The 21,342-nt window shown below is 42.0% G+C and overlaps 1 protein-coding gene across 1 annotated transcript in view; it reads right to left on the minus strand.

Annotated features, from left to right (window-relative positions):
• Positions 1-21,213: 21,213 nt before the first annotated feature.
• Positions 21,214-21,342, minus strand: part of eipr1 (EARP complex and GARP complex interacting protein 1) — a 55,141-nt gene continuing 55,012 nt past the window's right edge. Inside the window, exon 9 of the mRNA XM_068718027.1 lies at positions 21,214-21,342. This exon is cut by the window's right edge and continues 520 nt beyond it. The gene's annotated coding sequence lies outside the window, so the exon portion shown is untranslated.

Raw genomic sequence — 21,342 nt, forward strand, 5'->3', positions numbered from 1 at the left:
TTAAGGATTAAAGATGGAACATTAAAAAACATGAAATAATTTAGTTATTTATTCATCAAATATTTCATTTTGTCATTGAAGCTGTTTTGACAAAAACAAGTACATATATTATTTGAAGTTACCTCTTATCTTGTGAGGAAAGAGCCAGGATGTTCAAATCAGGGAGTAAAAAGTATAAAATAAATAGCCACAATTGTAATCATGTGGACCCAGAAGATTAGGGGTCGGTAAGGCGTCGGCTAATGGGGATCCAGGTAATAAACTACTAAACTTCTAAACATCATCATTTTTGACATTGTCATGGTAACGTGAAATGTTGTCCCATTTGTATTTACACCATTTTAAGCCCTTACAGTTTTTCGCACTAAGTCCCTGAGGGTACAGGGTTTAAGGCCATAGGGGGGACATTGGCATTGGGCCCAACCTTCGATAACGTTAGCTTTGTTATCTGGCCAAGCAGGACTGTGCTGTCCAGCGTCTGCTAACAGCTAACACTAACTAGCTCTCCTCCTGCTGATTTCAACACGCTTTCACACTGGTACCAGTATCGGAACAACTGTAAATACAATACAATGCAAAAGAATAATAATTTATTCAAAGTAGTAGCTCAAACAAGATGCTTGACTCATCTGCAGGCAACTTTCAAACGTTCTCCATCTAAAAGAAAAACTAAAGAGGAAACAGAAGATTTTCACATCGTCGGTTTTGATAGAACTCTGTGTCAAACTAATTTGGTTGAAACAGCTGTTTGTTGTTGCTCTGTGTGTGCTAGCCTTGTTGTGAAACTCCAGGGTCCACAAGTTGTGTGGCCTGGCAACTGTGGCAAAACTTGTCCGAGTCATCCATCATAGCTGGGGAGACTACCCACCTCTGGTGGCACAGCTGTTTGGGCAGCCACACCGGCGTGCCAGCCGTGGCCCCTACATCTGCTGCTGGGTTGGTGTTGACAGGGTCATCTGTGACTTTGTGGAACACAACAGCCAGCGCAGACCAGGAGGCGCAAAACACAGGGTTAGAGGGCGAGAAGTGATATTTTGGGTGGAAATGAGTTTGAGATTGAAGTTGATTTCATATCAGCCGGCTGCTCCACTTATGTGGCAGAAAAGGGAAGGGTCGGCAGAAGGAAGAAGAAATGTAAACTGGTTATTATTAAGTTGATTTTCCTGCTTGAAGGGAATGTTCACTTTGTTAATGAGGATGTTAAGGCTGATGGAAACTGAATTATTTCAGTTATAAAAGAAAAAATGAAAATGTAATAAAAAAAAATGTAATTTAGTGTTTTTTTCAGTATCCAGAATAATTCAGCAAACATGGGACTTTGGCAGAAAGTCTGACTGGTTCATGCTGTGAGCAAGCTAACTTTCCTGTTGAAGAAGGGCAGCTTACCGGTTTGCTAGACAGATGACACTGTAAACACAGGGCAAAAGAATCTGTCATTGCATCAGATTTTTCATGTTGAATAAATCAAAGTGAACAAAGTATTGATGAGGATTTAATGTCAAAACCAGATGGGCCTCATGTATTCTGAATCACCCTTATGAATGGATTTGTTCTTAAGTGAGGAGTTCAAGTGATTTATTAGAATTAGTGGCACTGAGCAATTTTCTCGTCCTGAGGTGATTCACAAGTGGTTCAGGCCTATGGCATGAGTCGTGTACAGACAGTCTGCCTGTTGCCACAGGCAGACTGTCTAAGTAGTTCAATTACAGTGTAACTAATATTCTCACACACTCCAACAGCTGCCTCAAGGTCTGCAAGGCAAGGCAAGTTTATTTGTACAGCACATTTCAACAACAAGTTAATTCAAAGGGCTTCACATAAAACCATTAAAAGCATCAAATCAAATGTATAGGTTTTTGTACAGGAGACTGCTGTACAAATTGTTCTCACCGCCAACTCAACGTATGAGAAGCACTGGGCTTTCAACTAACTCCAATGTAAACCCATCTGCTACATTATTAGACGGCTAGAGCAGGGGTCAGCAACCTTTACTATCCAAAGAGCCATTTTGCCCTATTTTCCACCAAATAAAATTTGTCTGGAGCTGCAAAAGCTATTTTATATCACATCTTATAAAGTTTTATATACACTTATACTATATTATATATATATATATATATATATACTACTATTATATACAACTATAGTTTGTTGTATTAATGAAATTATAGAACAAGAATAAAGACAATTCTTGACATGTTATTGCTATTTTACCTGTTATAACAATATCAAACTCTTATGAGGAGGAGAGTTTGCTGCAGCAGTTGAGAAATCGCTCTTTCTCGTTCATCTCCAGCGTGATACTTTTCAGCAAATGATGTGTGCTTGTTCTGGAAGTGTCTCTCAACATTACATTTTTTGTTGTTTGCAAATAAGTAAGCCAGCATTGTTGGCAGTGAAAGCAAATGAATAAGTCCATGCAGAATTAAACTCTATTTTCCTCCGTGACTTTGCTTTTTTGGATTTATCCATTGATAGTTTACCGAGGGCGGGGGTCTGCAAATCATGACCAGCCACCTGGAGGGAAAGGTGCTTGACAGCAACGTAAGATGCAAGTGGCGGATCGCGTGGCGTGGCCGTCTTTGGATTTATTACTATTTTGCTTGACAGAGTTCGATTCCAGGTTGTTGCGATCTTTCCATAAATATGTTTTCTTCAAGGTATTTCTTCATACGTGGCTGTGATGTAGTGCTCACTTATACAATTGTAATCCCCGCAATGGATATGAGATGTGGCTTTTAGATGTCCAGCAATATGTTTGTGAATGTGTGACGAATCTGGAGACAGAGGCAGAAAACAGCTGCTGCTGTTAAGTGAACACAACACATGCACGGAAGGGAAACCAGTAGGTTTGAAAACCAGTAGGGACGTAACACCGGTACCCACCTGCATGCCCAGTGTACGTGAATAGTCACGAGATATTCGATTTCAGGCGTTGCAGTCTGGACGAAGATCATCTCGAAAACGATGCTGAAATGTCGTGTTGACGGAGATCGTTTTTGTTTGTTAAAACTCTGTTTTAAAACGAAAACGTATTAGTGTGGATGTAGACTCAGGGAGCCGCGGGTTGCCGACCCCTAAGCTAGAGCAACCGACTGCTGTGGGAGGAGTTTGGGGTGATGCTAAGGGTCAAACAAACACGGGACTCTCACAGGGGAGACCATTGTTCGTGTCTCGTGTGAAACCAAGTCAACATTGACTTATTCTACTGTAGTTTTGTTGCGTAACTTACATGACGTTAGTTGAGAACGTAAGCGCACTTATTTTATGTAACAAACTTATTTTACAATACTTACCAAACCACACACTTCACCGGAGCCCAATTAGTTTGTTGCCTAAACACAATCAAGTAAACCTAAAAAGTTTTTTGAAAAGAGACATGTAACAAGTGTAAACTGAGGAAAAGCCATCCCTGACAGGTCCAAAACTGGAGCAAGAGGGGAACCTAGAGCGTCATAAATTTAAATAGCGGTGAAGTCATATATAGGTATTGATTGATATTTAAAAAATGTAAATATTGATATAATGTTAGTAATACACATATGATAATATCATGTGAACAATTCAGCTATTAAATCATTTGTTTTATTTTCATTCTCGCTTCATCTCTCTCAACCAATGCCCCACATACACACAAGTGTCAATAATTAGTCCAAAAATATACAAAACACACACAAAAATATGTTAATATGACAGTTGAGTGAATTTTCCCCACATTTTTTATAGAAGATGTAATAACATCGTTGTCTTGACTTTTTTGGCCACAATAATCATGTAGTTAAAACGTGATAGTGGGACATCCCTAGTTGGAAGTGTAGAGCCACTGAACAAGTGTTGGTATTTGACAAATCAGGAGTGAGAATGCGTTGCACCTGACCTATAATGAAATTAATTCTCTAATTCATCCGGGACTGTCACATGATCCTGACTGCCCCAAACCCCCTTCACCATTTAAGACATGGACCGCTTTGCTTTCACAATACGTTTCTTGGCATCTAACCTCATATCGAATAATCCCCCTTTTACTTCCGTCTGTACAGATCTGCAATGACACAATGTTGATGACCTTAATAATATAATACTGCGACTGCAACTGCTACATTTGTTACGTTTACAGCAGGACGTCAGGCTTTTCTGACTCTTGGGGGCCATTTGTGAATGGAACCTGCCCACAAAAGCAGCACAGCAGGTGGTCTTATGTAGCCGTCAGTTATGCTAATGATCAGGTGGCATTAACGGGGTGGAAACAAGCAATCTACGACGAGTTTGTACAATTAACAGGGTTTGGCGAATCCAACTCGGATCACCCAGGCTTTCAACCACATCTCACAGTCTTCAGGAGCAGATAGAGTTTGATTGGTTGTCATAAAATGATTTAAGTGTGGAATTTACTAAACAGAGGCAGGATTTTACGTTTAAGTAGCTGAAACCTTACAAAGGATAGCCTGTTTAAGAAAGAAACGTTTGACTTTGAAGCTACTAAACATTAAACCTAATGGGGACATGGGGTTAATGCAGTGGTGGGCCGTCAGGGCCAGCTAAGCCTTCTCTGCTGGCCTAAACAGAATCACAAAGTTATAGCTATTTACTTCGTAATTCTTATTTTAATAATTTTACACAAATACACTACAAGTATTATCATTTTTTTCCCATCAGCTTATTTTCTCATTGCACAGCTCCTGTCTTCCTCTGTTGCTCTGCTTCCAGTGCAGCTTGTTTTAAGTAGAGCTCTTATCCAATCAGATTCAGCCTCTATGTCTCTATGTAATGAGAGAGGCCCGAGGTCCTCAAGGTAGACCTTGCAGATTAAAGTATATGGGGACAATATTGTTGATTGTCATCGTCTTCAACCAATCAGATCTTTAGTTTGACATGTTGGGCGTATTCTTTGACGTGCCATAGCTGTCTAGGTATCCTGCTAAGTACGTCTCAGCTGTTTTTTGTTATTGTTCCGAGTTCAGAGGTCACAAATCCTGTTGTCTGTTACGTGAGCGCAGTCCACCGAAAACATTATATTTCCCACAATTTAAGCTTCTGCATTTTCCAAATGCACTAGTATTATTCAAACGTATTATTCGGTTCTTAAGCCTCGTACCGAACGGTTTAATACGAATACGTGTTTTATTATACCCCTAGAAACAAATGACCATAGCTGTCGCGTCACAATGAGCTTATTAGGAGATGGCTTAAGTCTAGTAGAACAGCACAGAAGGCCCAGGTATAAAATGCACGGTACGCCACTGGGTTAATGACAATGCTTATTAGACTTAAACATGCGTCGCAAATGGAAAGGCCTTGTTCTATACACCATGAAGTACAAACAACAGTAGGGCTGGGCGGTATGACCAAAAATGTATATCACGGTATTTTGTAAGATTATACTGGTTTCACGGTATATCACAATATTTTTTGTACGCGTTAATGCATTAACTACTTAACGCCAAAAATTATTTTATCGAGCGTTTAATTATTAAGCGGACATTTTTAACACAAGAAACTGTCGGCCAACCGGCTGGCAGTGAGCGGTGAACAGCTGTTTGTGTGGTGTGTCTTCCATCTCTTACTGCTTCCTTCACCTACATTCCCATGGGTCCTAAGTCCCTCCATTTACAGCTTCTTATCACTCTCTATGTACCAACATAACGTTACATTTATAACTAATACCACACATATTACAGTCTAATCAGCATTGCATATATGTCTAATCCATTACACACATGAAAATAACTCACGTTTTCTGCTGAGGTGATGTAAGTTGCTTGTGTTACCACCAGCAGCAACAACAGTGGCTCCAAAGTCGCAATACGTTGGATTTTTTAAAACCAAAACACTTCCAAACAGCAGACACAGCTCCTCTCTTGAGCACAGACTCTATTGGTGCATCTCCGGTCTCTCTTTGTTCCTCCTGCATCGCTCTTTTCTGTTCTTTAAGTAACGCAACGGAGCCTCTCCTAGCTGTTAGCAGACTGTTGTGCTAACGGCTAGCTACCGAGCTGTACCCAGCATGCTGCTCGGCGGTGAAATTTTATAAATGTACAATTATTAGTGTCACAAACTGTTGTGTGCTGTGGTGTTGCCCTATTAAAGAGCGTTAGTTGTGGGTTATTAATTGTTGTGTTATAAAGTTATAACAAAAATGTAGGGGTCCCTCTCACTACATAAGTAGTTCGCAGCAAACAATATATTTTGTTTCCTGTTGAAGAGTGACAGCAGTTGTTTCAGCTATACCGGTATGACGGTATATGAAAAATTCATATACGGGAAATAATTAAAACCAGTATACCGGTTGAACCGGTATACCGCCCAGCCCTAGACAACAGGTATGTTTTCATCCTACTGTCAAGTCAAATTAAAGTGATCTTTTGAAAGAGCGCGCAGTGAAAAATGTGTTCTTTTACTCTTTCTATGACTTGGACTGAATTGCGCGACTTGATCTGAACATCAAAGTGATTTCGCTAAAAAATGGGACACATCCCACATTATCAATTTGTTTTTGTCGTCCAGTGAAATCTTCTGTTACCCTGCATCTATTCTCAACCGTCCATACAAACACTTGAAGAATACCAAAGAACTATAACATAGATAAAAGAGGATTCTCCAGTCTGCGTGGTGAAGCGGTCAAGGTGGGGAAACCAAAATAAAGACATGCCGCAACCACTAAGGGAAGGAGGGAGTCACTTTTTGGAGTTCAAAACCCCACAAACAAGCCCGAAGAGCCGGTGGGAGGTTACTCCTGTCCTCAGCTGCTCCTCCCCCCCAGCAAGCGTCTCCTCTCACCTCCCCTGCCGAGAAGTCAGCTTTCATGTTCTTTTCAAAGTCTCAGGTAGTATTACCCAGGGCAACCTTGACAGAGCCCGGGGCAAAGGCAGCACTTGGCTCTGTATTCTGCGCGAGAGCGCGCGGCAGGTGCGCTCGCTGCGACGCATGCACGCCATTATCCGAGCACACGCCACCAGCCCAGCAGCGCGGATGCTGCCTCTTCCTACGCACATTGTGCGCGTGCACACACACACGCACATACAAACACACACACACACACTTTGATTGTCTCCACGCCGTGGCTGTCATTAAGACTCATTAAGGGGGATGGTTTTATTGAAGGCGGTCGTGTTGAGGCATCCGCTGAATTATTCATATATGCCTTCCACAGCACACTCTCTCTCTCTCTCTCTCTCTCTCTCTCTCTCTCTCTCTCTCTCTCTCTCTCTCACACACACACACATCTTTGAAATGCAAGAAGCTGGAGCAGACTAGAGAAAGAGAGAGAGATGCAGCCTATATAGGTCACTTCCTCCTCCACCCGCATCGCTCAGAAAGTGGAACTGGAAGGCAGGAGGGAGGGGGACGGAGAGCGGGGCTTATTATAGCAGGCAGACACACGCACACGTACAAACACACACACACATACAGACAGAAACACAGAGGTCCCGGCAGATAAAGGAGCGTACACCTCAGAGAGTAGATTGTCACAGCTATGAATGAAGCTCAGAATGGGCTAAGGTAATACTAATTCATTGCTGACAGACCCAGAGAGGGAGTCACTGTTCTGTGTGTGTGTGTGTGTGTGTGTGTGTGTGTGTGTGTGTGTAGTTGTGAAGCTATCTTTGCGAGGACCAGTTTGAGATTTAGACCTTAAGAGTGAGTTTTTTTGGTAATGTGAGGACATTTTGGCCAGTCCTCACTTTGGGATAGACCTTCAAAGGCCTGTTTGAAGGGTCAGGTTAGAATTGGGTATAGGTTAGGTTTGGGTGGGGACGTGACCTCCTGGTGGAGGTCACGGGAGGCACGGGCACAAGGGGGAGATGATGAAAACATCTTTAAATCTTCATTACTGAGTTTAGGTCTGCTAAAAGTCCCCCTATGAAAAGCAACCTTTAAAAAGAATAAAAGTTTAAAATAGGATAAAAATTTGATAAAAATTAAAAGGTTAAAATATTCTAAAACAAATAAAATAAATGATTAAAAGGGTTTAAAAAAGAACATCGGAGCGGACGCAAGATGGGCAACGGGAGTAAAAAGGGACCCCAAGAACTCCAAGGTCCGTCTCCTGAATGAAGATTTCAGAGGTCGGGTGCATTAAAAGAGGCAGTCCAAGGTGAGCTAAAATGAAAATCAAGGTTTTTTTTATGGAAGGGATGATGGCTGAGATATGGGTAATGGAGATACAACAAACTAAAAGCACACCAACACAAGGGTGTTTCCTTAGTGTAAGTGCATCAAAAGACAAATAAATATAAATATACAAATAAATTATATATATATATATATATATATATATATATATATATATATTTATATATATATAAATATATATACACAACCAATAACAAACACACAAAAGATTAAAAAAGTGCTCACGTCTAAAAATGGAATAAGAAAATAAGTGCGAAGGGTAAAACCTAAGGAAACACCAGGTTAAATTGAAGTGCTATAAAATGTGTGATGGTGTGCTCTAGTCATCTCATGGTCTTATTGAGTTTGGAAGGAGAAGTAGAGTGACGTAAAAATTATTATTTTCAAATTAGTTTAGAATAGACAGTCTTTGAACATTATAAATTGTTTCCCATCTGCATGCGACAAAAAAAAGGGGGGGGCAGATAAAATGTATTAATATTATAGTTTAGTATATAGCAACCCCCTACCGTGTGTGTAAGGGATTAAAGGAAATGAAGTGGTTAAAAACATGCAATTAAACCAATGTAAAGATTATATAAAATCACACAGGGTTAGTAAAATACAGTAGTATAACAAGGTTAGTAAAATAATGTAATAAGTTAAAATAATTTCAATAAATATAAAAAATAGAATATAAATATTAAATATTAATATAGACATTTTTCATATGATTCATCGGTAGAGGGTTCCCCCCCAAGACTAGGGGGGGAAAAGAAGAAGCAGGGGGGAGCACAAACAAAGGGTGATTGTAATGCAGACGGGGTCGCCGATAAAAAGACCTGTGGGGGTGGGACCCTGGAGATCAAGAAGTGGCCTGCTTATTAAAAGAGATTAAAAACCTGGTTAAAAAAATGGACACACAGTTAATACTTTTCGTTTAGACCGTCAGGTTCTATTGTTTTCAGTCTGTGTATCCATTTCCTCTCCGCTGCCCGCCGTTGTGCCACACTCCAATGTCTATTGCTCTCAAGGCCCACACTTTGGACATTGTGTTAGGTGTGTGAGGGTAAGGGTTAGGGTTTGTTTAGTTGTGATGGTTAAAGTTAGGGTAAGGGGCTTGGAAATGCTATGTTTCAATGACTGTCCTTACAAACGTGTGTGTGTGTGTGTGTGTGTGTGTGTGTGTGGGCACAGAGGCCGATATCGACAGATCAGAGGGAATTGATCAGATGCCTACCATTTCATCACAAGTCCCCCACCCACTCTGTACTGAACATATGGCATACAGTATGCACAGAAATGGATACACATTTACATTTAGTTTGATCATATATTCCATTAAATATTCATTACATACAATCAGGGTTTAATATGCTCCATCATGTGGCTGCAACAGAGGAGAAAGCTAAGTGCTGTTGGTAAATGCACACTGGAGGCTAAAATTGTTAGACTATGCTAATTGAGGTTTATTACAAATTGTGTCTTATGATAACATTTGTTATAAATGGGTTTGCTAAAAAAACAAAAAACAAACAGGGGACAAAGGCTGCTCCCTTCCCACATTCATCAAGAGCAAGATCCACAAAAGTAACAAGTGTTTCAAAAAAACAAGGGTCACAAGCCAGATTGGTCACCAACTAACTAATCTACCATTCCTCATGTGGAGCACTAAGGCTATACTTTAAACATCACCAAAAAGGTTTGCCTTCCTGACGAGCCCCCATTTAACACAAACTGGCTCAGGGGATGAGACAAGGAAGGAGTCAGCATTCATGGCTCGAGGGCCAGGTTAGCGGACGACCCTCCCATGCTGGCCAATTACCTGCAAAGGTTGGCCAGGATAGCGTCCGAGGTTGCGTTGGAAATCGCATACTGCGTGCTACTTACTCAATCAGTTTATATTGCATTCTGGCTACTATATTAACAGTATGCCAGTACCAGCGGACTGTTCACACTGACGCAAGTCGCTGTATTTGATTTCATTATTTGGCTCTTTAATTACAATATGTTTTGTTTGTTTCCATTTATTGTGTAAAGAAACTGTCTAGCATCAGTAGGACGACTTTGATAACTGCTTGTACCAGGCTTATCTTTATTTGTTAGGCGGAGGTGTGTTGCTTGGCATAGCGAAGATGTCGCTCCACTTTCTCCCCCTTAAGCCGGGTTCACACCAAACGCAGTGAGTGACGCAACTTCGCGATGGCGCGGCGTGAATGACGCAAATTCGCGTGAATCGCGAGTGTTGATGGAGCTGCTACAATGTTAGCATAGAATATCACCGATCAATCCGAGCTCCATTGAGAAAACAAGTATTTTAAAAGTTATTTGCTTGTCGTCTTGTGGAGAGAACTAACACAACATGAATTCTGACTTATGTATTACGTAGTTATTTTGGCATCCCTTTTTGTCTGTTTATTGCAGTTAAATCACAGCAAAATGTGTTTATTTTGTGTTCAGCTGTAGTAAACAGCCGACGTGTGGCTTGCTAGACACAGTGAATACACCTCGATGAAATCCACGGAGCTCCTCCGGATGATGTTATGAACCCAGACAAGAAGGCGTTTAGTTTCCCGGGATATCTGGGACTTTCACAACAAGTGCTAACCAGAAATAGAGGTTATTTTTTCCATGGTTGATGGCGGAAATAAATGGCTTAGTTGGTAACGGCTTCCATGGCGATAAGTCACGCCCCCTTCTCCGGCGCGTCTAGCGCGAAAGAAGCGAAAACCCACAAATGTTCCCCTGCGAGTAAACTGCTGCGATGAACGCGGTGCGAAACAAAACACGTTTCGTGCTATTGCACTTTTAGTTCGGGTTACCAATAGCCATAATCTGTGAGGTGTCAAGACCCACATCGGGTAGTTTCTGAATCGTGCTGCTGCTGAGGCAGTAATTAGCGTAGCCTACTGCATATTCTATCCTATTTACACAGCGCTGCATTAGCGTTGTTTAGCACGGTTTCTGCTCCATCCACTCCTTCAAGTTTGCCTTAAAAGTTAAACATTTTCTAGCGGGTTTTTACAGCTCACTTTGTTTCTGGACCATGTTCTGTTTTGGCGGACGCAATCCCCCTGTAACCCTGTCGTGCAAAGGAATTAGTCTTTATAGCTGTGGTGAGTGGGTATTATATATATATTATATTTGAACCAATCCGATTGATCTGAGCAACCTGTTTTATAATATCGACAAAACTATGAAAAGCAGCCCCTGGTAGTAACAAACTGGAATCCTTCTTTAAAATGGATCTCATCTATCTTTGCCTCAGGTGAAAGGCTTACCTTGTTGGCTCTTCAAGGACCTTCCCTGTTTATTTGTCTTAACCACAAGCAGCGCGACAACTCTTCCTGTCATTCACGCTCTCCTATTGCCTACATGGGATTTCTCTGAAATCCAGCAAAGGCGATACCCGCGGCACTAATTACACCTGCAGAGCGGAGAAACGAGCATGGCTATTCTTGCTCGCTTGACAGGCAAATACAACATAGAGATGTGTGTGTGTGTGTGTGTGTGTGTGTGTGTGTGTGTGTGTGTGTGTGTGTGTGTGTGTGTGTGTGTGTGTTCTCCGACTCAGAGGGGCAATATCACATAGAGGTTCACTGCTTCTCCTTGTCACCTGGGTTCATCTGTCCTCACCTGATGTCTTGTCAGTGACCAAATGTCAAGTGCATCTGTGCCCGAGTGTGTGTGTGTGTGTGTGTGTGTGTGTGTGTGTGTGTGTGGTCAACTGGACAGAGGAGACAGATCTGGGTCAGGCAGCTCCCACGAGGGTGTCCGAGCGCACCGCGGCGGATGACATGTCTGATATGAACGAGTGAGCAAGGAAGGAGGCGAGGGAGGAAGAGTGAGAGAGTGAGTGTGCAGCCAGACAGTGAAACAGCCAGGGGTCAGGGGAGGACAGAGCACGCACACACACACACACACACACACACACACACACACACACACGCTGCTGTATGTTGCCTTGTAGCTAATCCACATGCATCAGTGCATCAGTGCTGTGACACTCACGCAAGTGGCTATGCTGCGAAGATGTAGAAGCAGACAGTAACACACAGAGTACATTTGCAAACAGTGAACAGGATGTACTGCATGTACATTTATTCACATTAACCAGGACTTGAAGTAAAAGCTACTAGTGCTCAGTCAGGAAGTGGTACAGCAGGATTCATTCTCACATCCTCATGAAATAGGTGGCGCTGGTGGCTAAGTGCTAGTGAATCATGCGTTGCTTGGGACTAGTTTTTTGGGGGTTTTTTGTGGCAAAAAAAGATACAGAGAGGTGAGCTCTATTAGCATTTCTCAGCCAGAGTGTGGATTATCGGAAGATCCAAAAATTAGCACAGAAATGTATTAAAAAATAATTTTGGCTGCTCCTATGAAATGCTTGCATATAATGTCTGGCAACATTATTAGCTGAAACAACCTGGCACAGACAAAGGGGAGCACACCGACTAAGTACTAATAAAGGGGGGAGAAAACGAGGGACAGGTGAAAACAATCAGGGCGGGCCCAGACGACACACAAGGTCAGGAAGTGAAGAATCTGAAACTGAGACATAGGTGAGTATACCAAAATAAAAAAGGGAATATAAACTGGAATTATGGAAAACTTTAGAGGAGAGCGGGACATGACATCGCAAAGCCCTGCAGTACATTAATACAGCAGAAAAAATATTTGAATATTGATGACAGGGGATGTCTACCTGGAAGGAAACATCTTACCTTCTCAACACCCAAAGTTGTATAAGCAACACCTCAAAAACTACCCCAGCAACCAGGTAAAGGACAATATATGGCTTGGGATCGGAAAATGGTGATGTAGCTGGTATTCTCTTGCCATTGTTATATGCTTTCGGCCTGTGTGTTTGTAAACAATCTTCTACTAATACTACCTTTAAATTTGATGTTGGTAATCAGTGCATTTTACCACTTTACTTTATTTTAATCACATTATGATTTAAATGAGGGTTATTTAACCTCTATTATTTAACCTCTGATTTACAGACGTCTATACATTCATGGCCACAGATTCATTGGCCTTTTTTCAGCCGAAAATGGCGTCAGTTCTACCGTAGTGCCATCTAGTGGCAGTTGTCAGAAAAGCACCAGTTTCGGTCTCTTTGCTTCGACACCATTTGACTGAGTAACCGAGACTGGTCCATATAAGCACCGATAAGCCATGTTTCAAATCCAATTGTCAAGCGAACTTTTGAAATGTTGCAAAAAAAGGAAAAGGCGTGGTTCCATCAGCTGGTTTGGAGCAGGCAGCAACCTCCAGTTCTGAAAAGTGAAGCCGATGTGGAAGTGTCTTAAACTTGCATTCTCTCTACTGACCATCGGGGGGAGACTCCTCTGGTTGTATAGAAGTCTATGAGAAAATGACTCTACTTCTCTCTTGATTTATTACCTCAGTAAACATTGTCAACTCAAGTTTATGGTCTTAATCTCTAGTTCCAAGTATTCTTCAATACAGCATGATGTTCATTTAGTAAATTAGTTAATTAAATTATGGTTCATTTAAAGGCAAATAGGCCATAAAGCAGGGTATGCTTTAGGCCGGGGCTACCTTGTGATTGACAGGTCTCTACCAGAGCCGTATACACGTCTCCACGTCACTCCTCCGCATTCCAATTTGGTCACTTGCTTTCACTGGTTGCAAAAAAAAAAAATTGGCCAAAATCCATGATGGCTATGGTCAGAATGCCAAACTCAAGGCTTCAGAACGGCAGTCCACAAACCAATGTATGATGTCATTACGACTGCGTCCTTTTTTTATATACAGTCTATGGTTTGGAGCTAATGAACTCGGCTAACCCTGGCAAAGAGACTCGCTTTTTTTGCATGCTTGTCATGTTCGGAGGCTACAGCTACTTTATTTGCACAGGGGGGAGTGAATTACACGAGAAAGATTGTTCATTTGTCCGAAAACATAGAAGACTACAGCCACCTTTCTGATGTGTTAGCTAATGTCACAGTGTTTCTCACCTCAGTTACCAGTGAAAGTAACTAAGAACAGTTACTCAAGTGCTGCACTTAAGTACACATTTGAGGTACTCTATTTTGTGACCTGTGAAAAACTCTTGAAGATGAATGGATGAACCTCTAGGTGTTGTGAATGTTGCTTGATTTTTGTTGGATAGGTAAGTAAGTTTTACTAATTAATTTAATTAATCAAGGAGTCAGTATGTTCCAAATGTTGTAACATAGTGATCGTTTTTGAAGCCCAACAATAACTTTAGGAGGGAAATCAGTCAGGCATCAACCTGTAAAACAGGATCATTTAGTCAGAATTAGCTCAGAAAACAGAAGGGGATGAAAGACATTTCAAAAACAGGGTTTTTTAAATCCTCAGATCAGGCTGGATATAAAGTATGCTGAATGATCCCTCACTGAGAGCTCTTTTCAGCACATAATAATGAATGACACACCAGGTCAGAGAAATAATACCCAGCAATCAACTCAAACCACCAAAGTTTTGAAAATCCATCATTAATTCACCATGGGTGGAGCTGAACGGCTGTGGCTAAATTGGTTTTAATGGATTTCATGGGGTGCAGTTCGTGGGCCTTTTGATTGACAAAGAGGTCTGAGAGTCGCCACAGCCCCCCCCCCCCCCCACTCCCTCTCTGTCCCCCGAGCTATGCACCATTGATCAAACACATACAGACTGTCACTCTGTATTGCTGGGACGCTGGTGACGAACTCACCAGTCACTTCAATCACTAGTCCATCAACCTCACATCCAGGAGCTGGAGTCACAAACTGAAGCAGGACAACGACGTTGGATGCATCTTCATTTTGTTCAAAGTTTTAAACACAAGACAGTACCTTAATTACTTTTTCATAGCGACACGGATATAAAGAACATTAGTCTTTACTTACTTTTTACTGGTTTTACAGAATCTAAAAAAAGAACATATGAACTACTTTGTTGACTGGCGCATAATCGCTGCTCCATCTGAATTCTACCGTCCAATGTGCATAGTCAAACACCTCAATCCAAAGTGCGAACTACGACCTGGGATGTCCTTCAACAGCAATTGGCTCTCAAACTCCATGGCGACGCAGCGAGGTCACAGGAGTGGATGTCCGCACCGGACATGAGAAATGAGCACAATTACAGCTTTTGAGAGGTAATTATATGTGCGTTGTGGTGGCGGGGGACCATAAATAACCGCTGGATCCACCCCGTGTGCATGTTCGGTAATTGGAGAACAATGAGGTGGGAGAAGGGAAGTGGGCACTTGGCGCTTCGCGACAGCACCAAGTCCATTGTCCATCGTGGCTCCTTTCTTCGCGGAAGAAAGGAGGGCCGGTCGGCCAGACAAAGCTGAACGATGTCAATCGAACAAGGCTACAACTCATGCCAGTGAGTGTCTCTAATGGCGAGGTGGAGAGTAAAAAAAGGGGGGAGAAGTTGGGAGTGGGGCTTTGCTTTTTTTAAGGACAATAAATGAGGTGTAAGCACAGTGTTGGGCTACACCGAAAGAACATATGCAAATCGATAAAGAGGTTTGATTACAAAAAAGAAAGACATTGCAACGTGGGGGTTCCCTGAAAAACACACCCTAAATAAAGACCCTCTTGTAATTCCACCGATGGTTTAGTAGTCTCTGCTCGCCCCCTTCCCAAAGCAGTTTATCTTCTGCACTAGCGATAGGACAGTAAATAAGTAGCTTACGACACACAAGAGCTTTTCCCCGACTACAGGGTGGTTGTCAGCGCTAAGTAGCTATCCTCGCACACTCCGAGAACATCAAAAGTGATGGGGCCGTGTTTCATGGGGGCTTCCACTGCCACGGAGCTAAACGCTTCAGAGAGAGAGCGCACGCTGCGGCTGCAAGTAGGCTAACATTTAACAGATTTTTTTCTTTTTTTTTCCTTGTGCCATAAATCCCTGCACATTTCAAATGGTTTGTTTATTCTCCGTCCACCACAGGCTGCAGAGTAAAGCTCATCTCTCTCTTGATACATATTTCAAATGCAGCGGGTCGAATACCTGTCTTCTGGCCAAAGTTGGAAACTTGCTACCTAACCAGTGTTCTTGACCTGATCCTGAATCCCTTCCAGCTCAGGAGTCATACAGTTAAGTATGGAGTATTTTGAAGCGCATTAAAAACAGATCTGCGCGAGTCATTCCTGTTGCAACTCATTTGAGGACCACACACACTTCGTCAGGCTGCCCTCCAAACACACAAAATCTTGAACTTCTATCTTTGTGATGACACTCATTCGCATAATGCATTCTCTAGCCCCTTACCCTAACTTCAACTGTCACAACTAAATGCCTTAGCCCAACCCTTAACCTTTACCCAAAGGAGGTGTGACGTTAAACAAATGACAAATGCAAAATATTTAGAATATTCCTCATTAAAACTATTCATACTGGCAGCAAATTTGCAACAGTTTTTTGTACAAAAAAAGGTCTAAATAGCTTTGTGGAGGTAGAGGACCAACTATCAGGATCCTATTGGCCCAGAGCAGCGTCTGTCATTCTGGCTGATGTAACTTTTCAAAATAGCCCCAGACTACTGTAAACTGTTTTATTGAGTTTCCTTTGTGAATTTAAGCCCCTCTGGTAAACAGTTACACATTGTATCTGTCTGGGGCTTTTATTGTGAAAGGTCTGCACTGCCTTTTGTCAAGGTTTAAAAGAGTAATGAAGTTTGCCTTCTTGATCCGGACTATGGAGATTTCATGTTGTTGTAAACTATAGTGTATGTTTTGGATATGTCCGTTCTGCAAAACGTGATTGGTTGATGCCTTTATTTGAGGTGCGAAAACTTAAAACTCACTACGGGAAAAATGCCGTCGCTTTTCTCCATGCAATATTCGCACTCTGTGTGAATGCACTCTCGACAAAAAAACAACAGTTTGAAAAATCTATATTGACGTGCGATTTAAAAAAAAATAAAAACACCCTTGGTGTGTAAAAGGCCTTTATTCTAAACCTATATGTAACCTGAATATTAAAGCAAGTCTTAACCTTGAAACAGGACATTTTGAACCTCTGACAAAAAATGTCCTCACTCTGAAGGTCCAAAACTCAAATTGGTCCTCACAAAGAAAGCTGTAAAGTGTACACACACACACGCACGCACGCACGCACGCACGCACACACACACACACACACACACACACACACACACACACACACACACACACACACACACACACACACACACACACACACACACACCTCATCTTGCTCATGCTATTCTCTTTCACCACCACAGGCGCCTTGAGGGACCTCTGACGTTCCCCTTTTCCAGCTATCAGTCACTCTTTCCTTTCTTTGTCTTTCTCCCTCCTCTTCCTGTGGAGAGCAGCGTGTTTGTGCATAATTTCCATTTCATGGGGTCATATAAATTCCCCTCCATACAAATGAGTCAAAATCTCAGAGGTAATAATCACCTGAAAACCCCCCGCTCACACTCACGCACAAACAGACAAACACCCCAGGTGGCTCCATATTGCATTGCCGACATGAATAAATAATTAAATGAAATCAAATTTTTTTATTTTTTTTTTATTTCATTTTCTCAGCGGCTGAATCCAATTCCGCCTCCACCCTTTGAGGACGACACCCGGATGACCCCTCAGGTACAATTACCGCCATTCATAAGACAGTACGCAAACACTTTTGTGTTTTAGAAGTGCGCCATACTTCCTGTGTAAGACATATGTCTGATGTGGTGGTGATGGAGTAAAAATAACGTAATATATACGAAACAGCTGGCAGCATCAATGGCATTTACAAAGAGACACACAATGAAGAGAATAAATAAATATAGACACTCATGCCCACTGATCTCTGAGGTGATTCTGTTATACATTATGCGTTCTCCTCATAAATATAATCTTAGCCTAGAACTAGACACAAATGCCTCCTTAATTTATCCACATGGCAAACCACATATTCCAGCAATGTGTCCCTCTCCTTTGCTTAAGAAATCCTCCTATTTCCCAGCCACATAAATATTTCAGTCACTTTCTCTCCCCTCTCTCCTTCCCGGGCAAGTGGACAGAGTCACGTGAGGCAGCTGGCAGCCACAACACCACTGTCACCTCTTATTCCAGGTCAAGAGGTTTATGACCTGAGGAGGTCTGGGCGGCTGGCACGTAAAGCACCCCCCCCCCCCCCCCCCCCCCCCCGGTCACGTGACCTGCATGGTGACAACCCGCTGCTGGATCTTATAATGACGCAGCAGCACTGTGTGTAGGTCTCTGAGCGGAGGCTCGGGATGGGAGAGGAGACGTCATGAGTAACCCATGATGTGGCGCTTCAGTTAGGACCATTAGGAGGAATTATGGAAAAACCAAAGTGCCAAGATAAATATTTCCATCTTCATACTCTAAATGGTATTAAAGGTATGGTTGGCAATCTTGAGAAACAAGAATTTAACTCCCATCATCTCTACACAGCCCTTCAGCCTCTTTTGGATCGCCATATGCTACCTGACCAGCACCAAACAGTGAGACAGAGTTAGCCACTGCTAGTGGAGAAAGCCAAAGAGCCATATATGTCTCTCTGGGGTTAGTGGAGACAGAATAGAGCTACAAGGATACATTTATGCTATTGTGTCTCCTGAGAGTCTGAAATATTATTTTATTACAGGAGCATTGATTATAGAAAGATTATATCCAAAAAAGAAAAGTGGAGGTGTTCAAATTGCTTGTCGTGAATGCAGCCAGAAAATGGGCCAAAATTGTTCAAAAACAAAAATTTTGAACTTACTGTTTGCATTACAAAGAATAATTTTTTTTGAAATATGATAAATAAAACACTAGGAAATACTAGGGATGGGTGAAGATGAGAAGATCTCATATGGTGACTTTAATACTGTGGAAAAAGAAATTCATTCATCCTTTACTCTCCTTTTTATTATGATTTGTAACAAAGTTTTTGTATTTTAAAGTGCTTTAATTTTAAGTTAATTATAGACATTGGTTTACGCTTAAAGGTCCACTGTGTAGGATTTAGTGACATCTAGCGGTTAGTTTGCAACCAACAGCTCAACCCTCCCTTTCCAAAACTGCACTTAAGTGCGCCACAGTGTTGCACTTTGCAGCTCACGTTACCACAGTTTCACGAGTGTGTCAGAGAACTACGGTGGCCTTCAGGTGATGTAAAAACGGGAGAGGCGCTCTTTAGAACCAGTGTTTGGGTTGTCCGTTCTGGGCTACTGTAGAAACATGGCGGACTCCGTGTAGATATGAAGGGCTCATCCTAAGCTAACGAAAACACAAGGATTCTTAGTTTCAGGTGATTGTACACTAATGAAAACAGTTATGAATATTATATTCAATTTTTGCCAATATATCCTTCAAATCCTGCACACTGGCCCTTAAAGTGTGTATGTATTTCTTTAAATCCCATCATATTAGGAGATCTTTTGGGATTTATCCCGTATAGAATGTGTATGTGGGTTTAAATTTGCATGAGGCCAACGTGTTTTTTTTCTAGTTAGTCCAGCTGCAAGATGTTGTTAGATCATGTAAATGACATGCAAATGACACACAAATAAAACGACTCATTAATTCCATATTTGTGGACGACGGAGATTCCTAGATTTTGTTTTGTGAATAACCCACCAGCCGCCATCATGCTATGCTGTTGGCCAGGAAAGCGCTGTTGCCTGTATAAGGGTATTTACCGTGTCGGCAATAACACGCCTCAAAATGTCCTCATTGACTATCAATGCATCATACTGAGTGTAATTTGTCCTGGGCGAGCCTTTTCAGGAATACTAAAGAGGCACCTTCATCGATTCACATGCAAATACTCGGCTGGTATTAGCAGATGGATGGACTGATTGGTCCCAGTCAGTCAAATCAGCTGTTGGATATTATTATATTATGTTGGTAAAAATATCTCTCTGCTTTTTCTAATCTACCATTTGTCATTTAACATAGTCTTTCTAAACAAAAGCACACATACTGTTAGACAGAAGACCTCGGCATGCATGTCACCCTCCCATCTCTTCATACACTTGACGCCCAGAAGACGGCAGAGACGTGACAACGAGTGCTGTGTCTCGTCTGTGCACGCCTGTGACGAGCATCACAAGTTTCCAGATGGCCGATATTGAGCGATTACCTTTTCAGCGCTCACCATCCCTCTGTATCTACACCCTGATCCCTCCTCTCAATAATTGACTGCAGGGTAACAAGGGCTGTGCGTGTGCGAGCAGCTTCTTTGATTAGACAGCCGAATATACTCTGTATTCTGCCACGGCGCTGCCTGCTCCAACTGGCATAGCTAATGAAGAGCCTGTGCCCCTCCCTTGGCAGTACTGTGTGTGTGTGTGTGAGAGAGAGAGAGATGCATAGAGTCAAGCTGCAATTAAAAGGCCTGTCAATGGTGTCTGCCATAACAGAGGCTCGGACTGTCACTATCGACCAGCCTCAGCACACACTGTATGGGGGGGGGGCGCAAGTGACGCAGAGAGGAGGACAAGGAAGAAGAGAATGAGATGGTGAAGGTAGACAAAGTTCATTTGGTATTGCGTCTGGTCAACAAATAGAGGTCTTTTGCAGCTTGCAAACACACTGCTGCCATTCGGTCTGGACACGGTGGAACGTCAGCAGCTAAACAGCAGCAGCTCTGTAGCAGCTAAAGATTATTTCTCTCAGGAGTTGGTTGAGACCAAAAACAGATCAGAAAGGAGGGCGAATGTTAGACTCAGGTGACAAGAAACACGACTGCAAATGAACGACCACGTTGCTCTGTGTCTGCTGGATGTGCAAATATGCATCTGTTTGCCATGTCAACTCATATGTCAGTATTGTTTTCACAGCTTGTTCTGCTGACCCCAAGCAGCCCAAAAATCATTGCAGGTTTAATGATGTATTCATTGATTAAAAAAAAGAATTGTCAGAGGATGATGGAAATAGTTAGATGCAACCCTAACAAGCTAGAACTATTGACAGGAAAAAAATAATATTTCTCTACTCAAAATAGTGTTTTTTTCATTTGCCAGCATTTTATAACTGGTAATGGCAGATGAGCACCAGATAATACCAGTATTTTCAGTATTTTCATGCAGGTAACGACAAACACAACATAAAAGAGAACAAATAAGATGCAGACAAAATATTGTCGGGAAATTATTTATGCACAAGATGACATGACACAGTAGTTTATTTGGATGAAGAAAAGGATTTTACTCATGTATGTGTTCCACGACAGCACACCATGACCAATGTTTTTCCAGGAGTCATTTAA

Source organism: Cebidichthys violaceus, unplaced genomic scaffold, assembly GCF_023349555.1.
Source record: "Cebidichthys violaceus isolate CVI_PGR_0920_01 unplaced genomic scaffold, fCebVio1.0.p SCAF_22, whole genome shotgun sequence".
NCBI lineage: Eukaryota > Metazoa > Chordata > Actinopteri > Perciformes > Stichaeidae > Cebidichthys > Cebidichthys violaceus.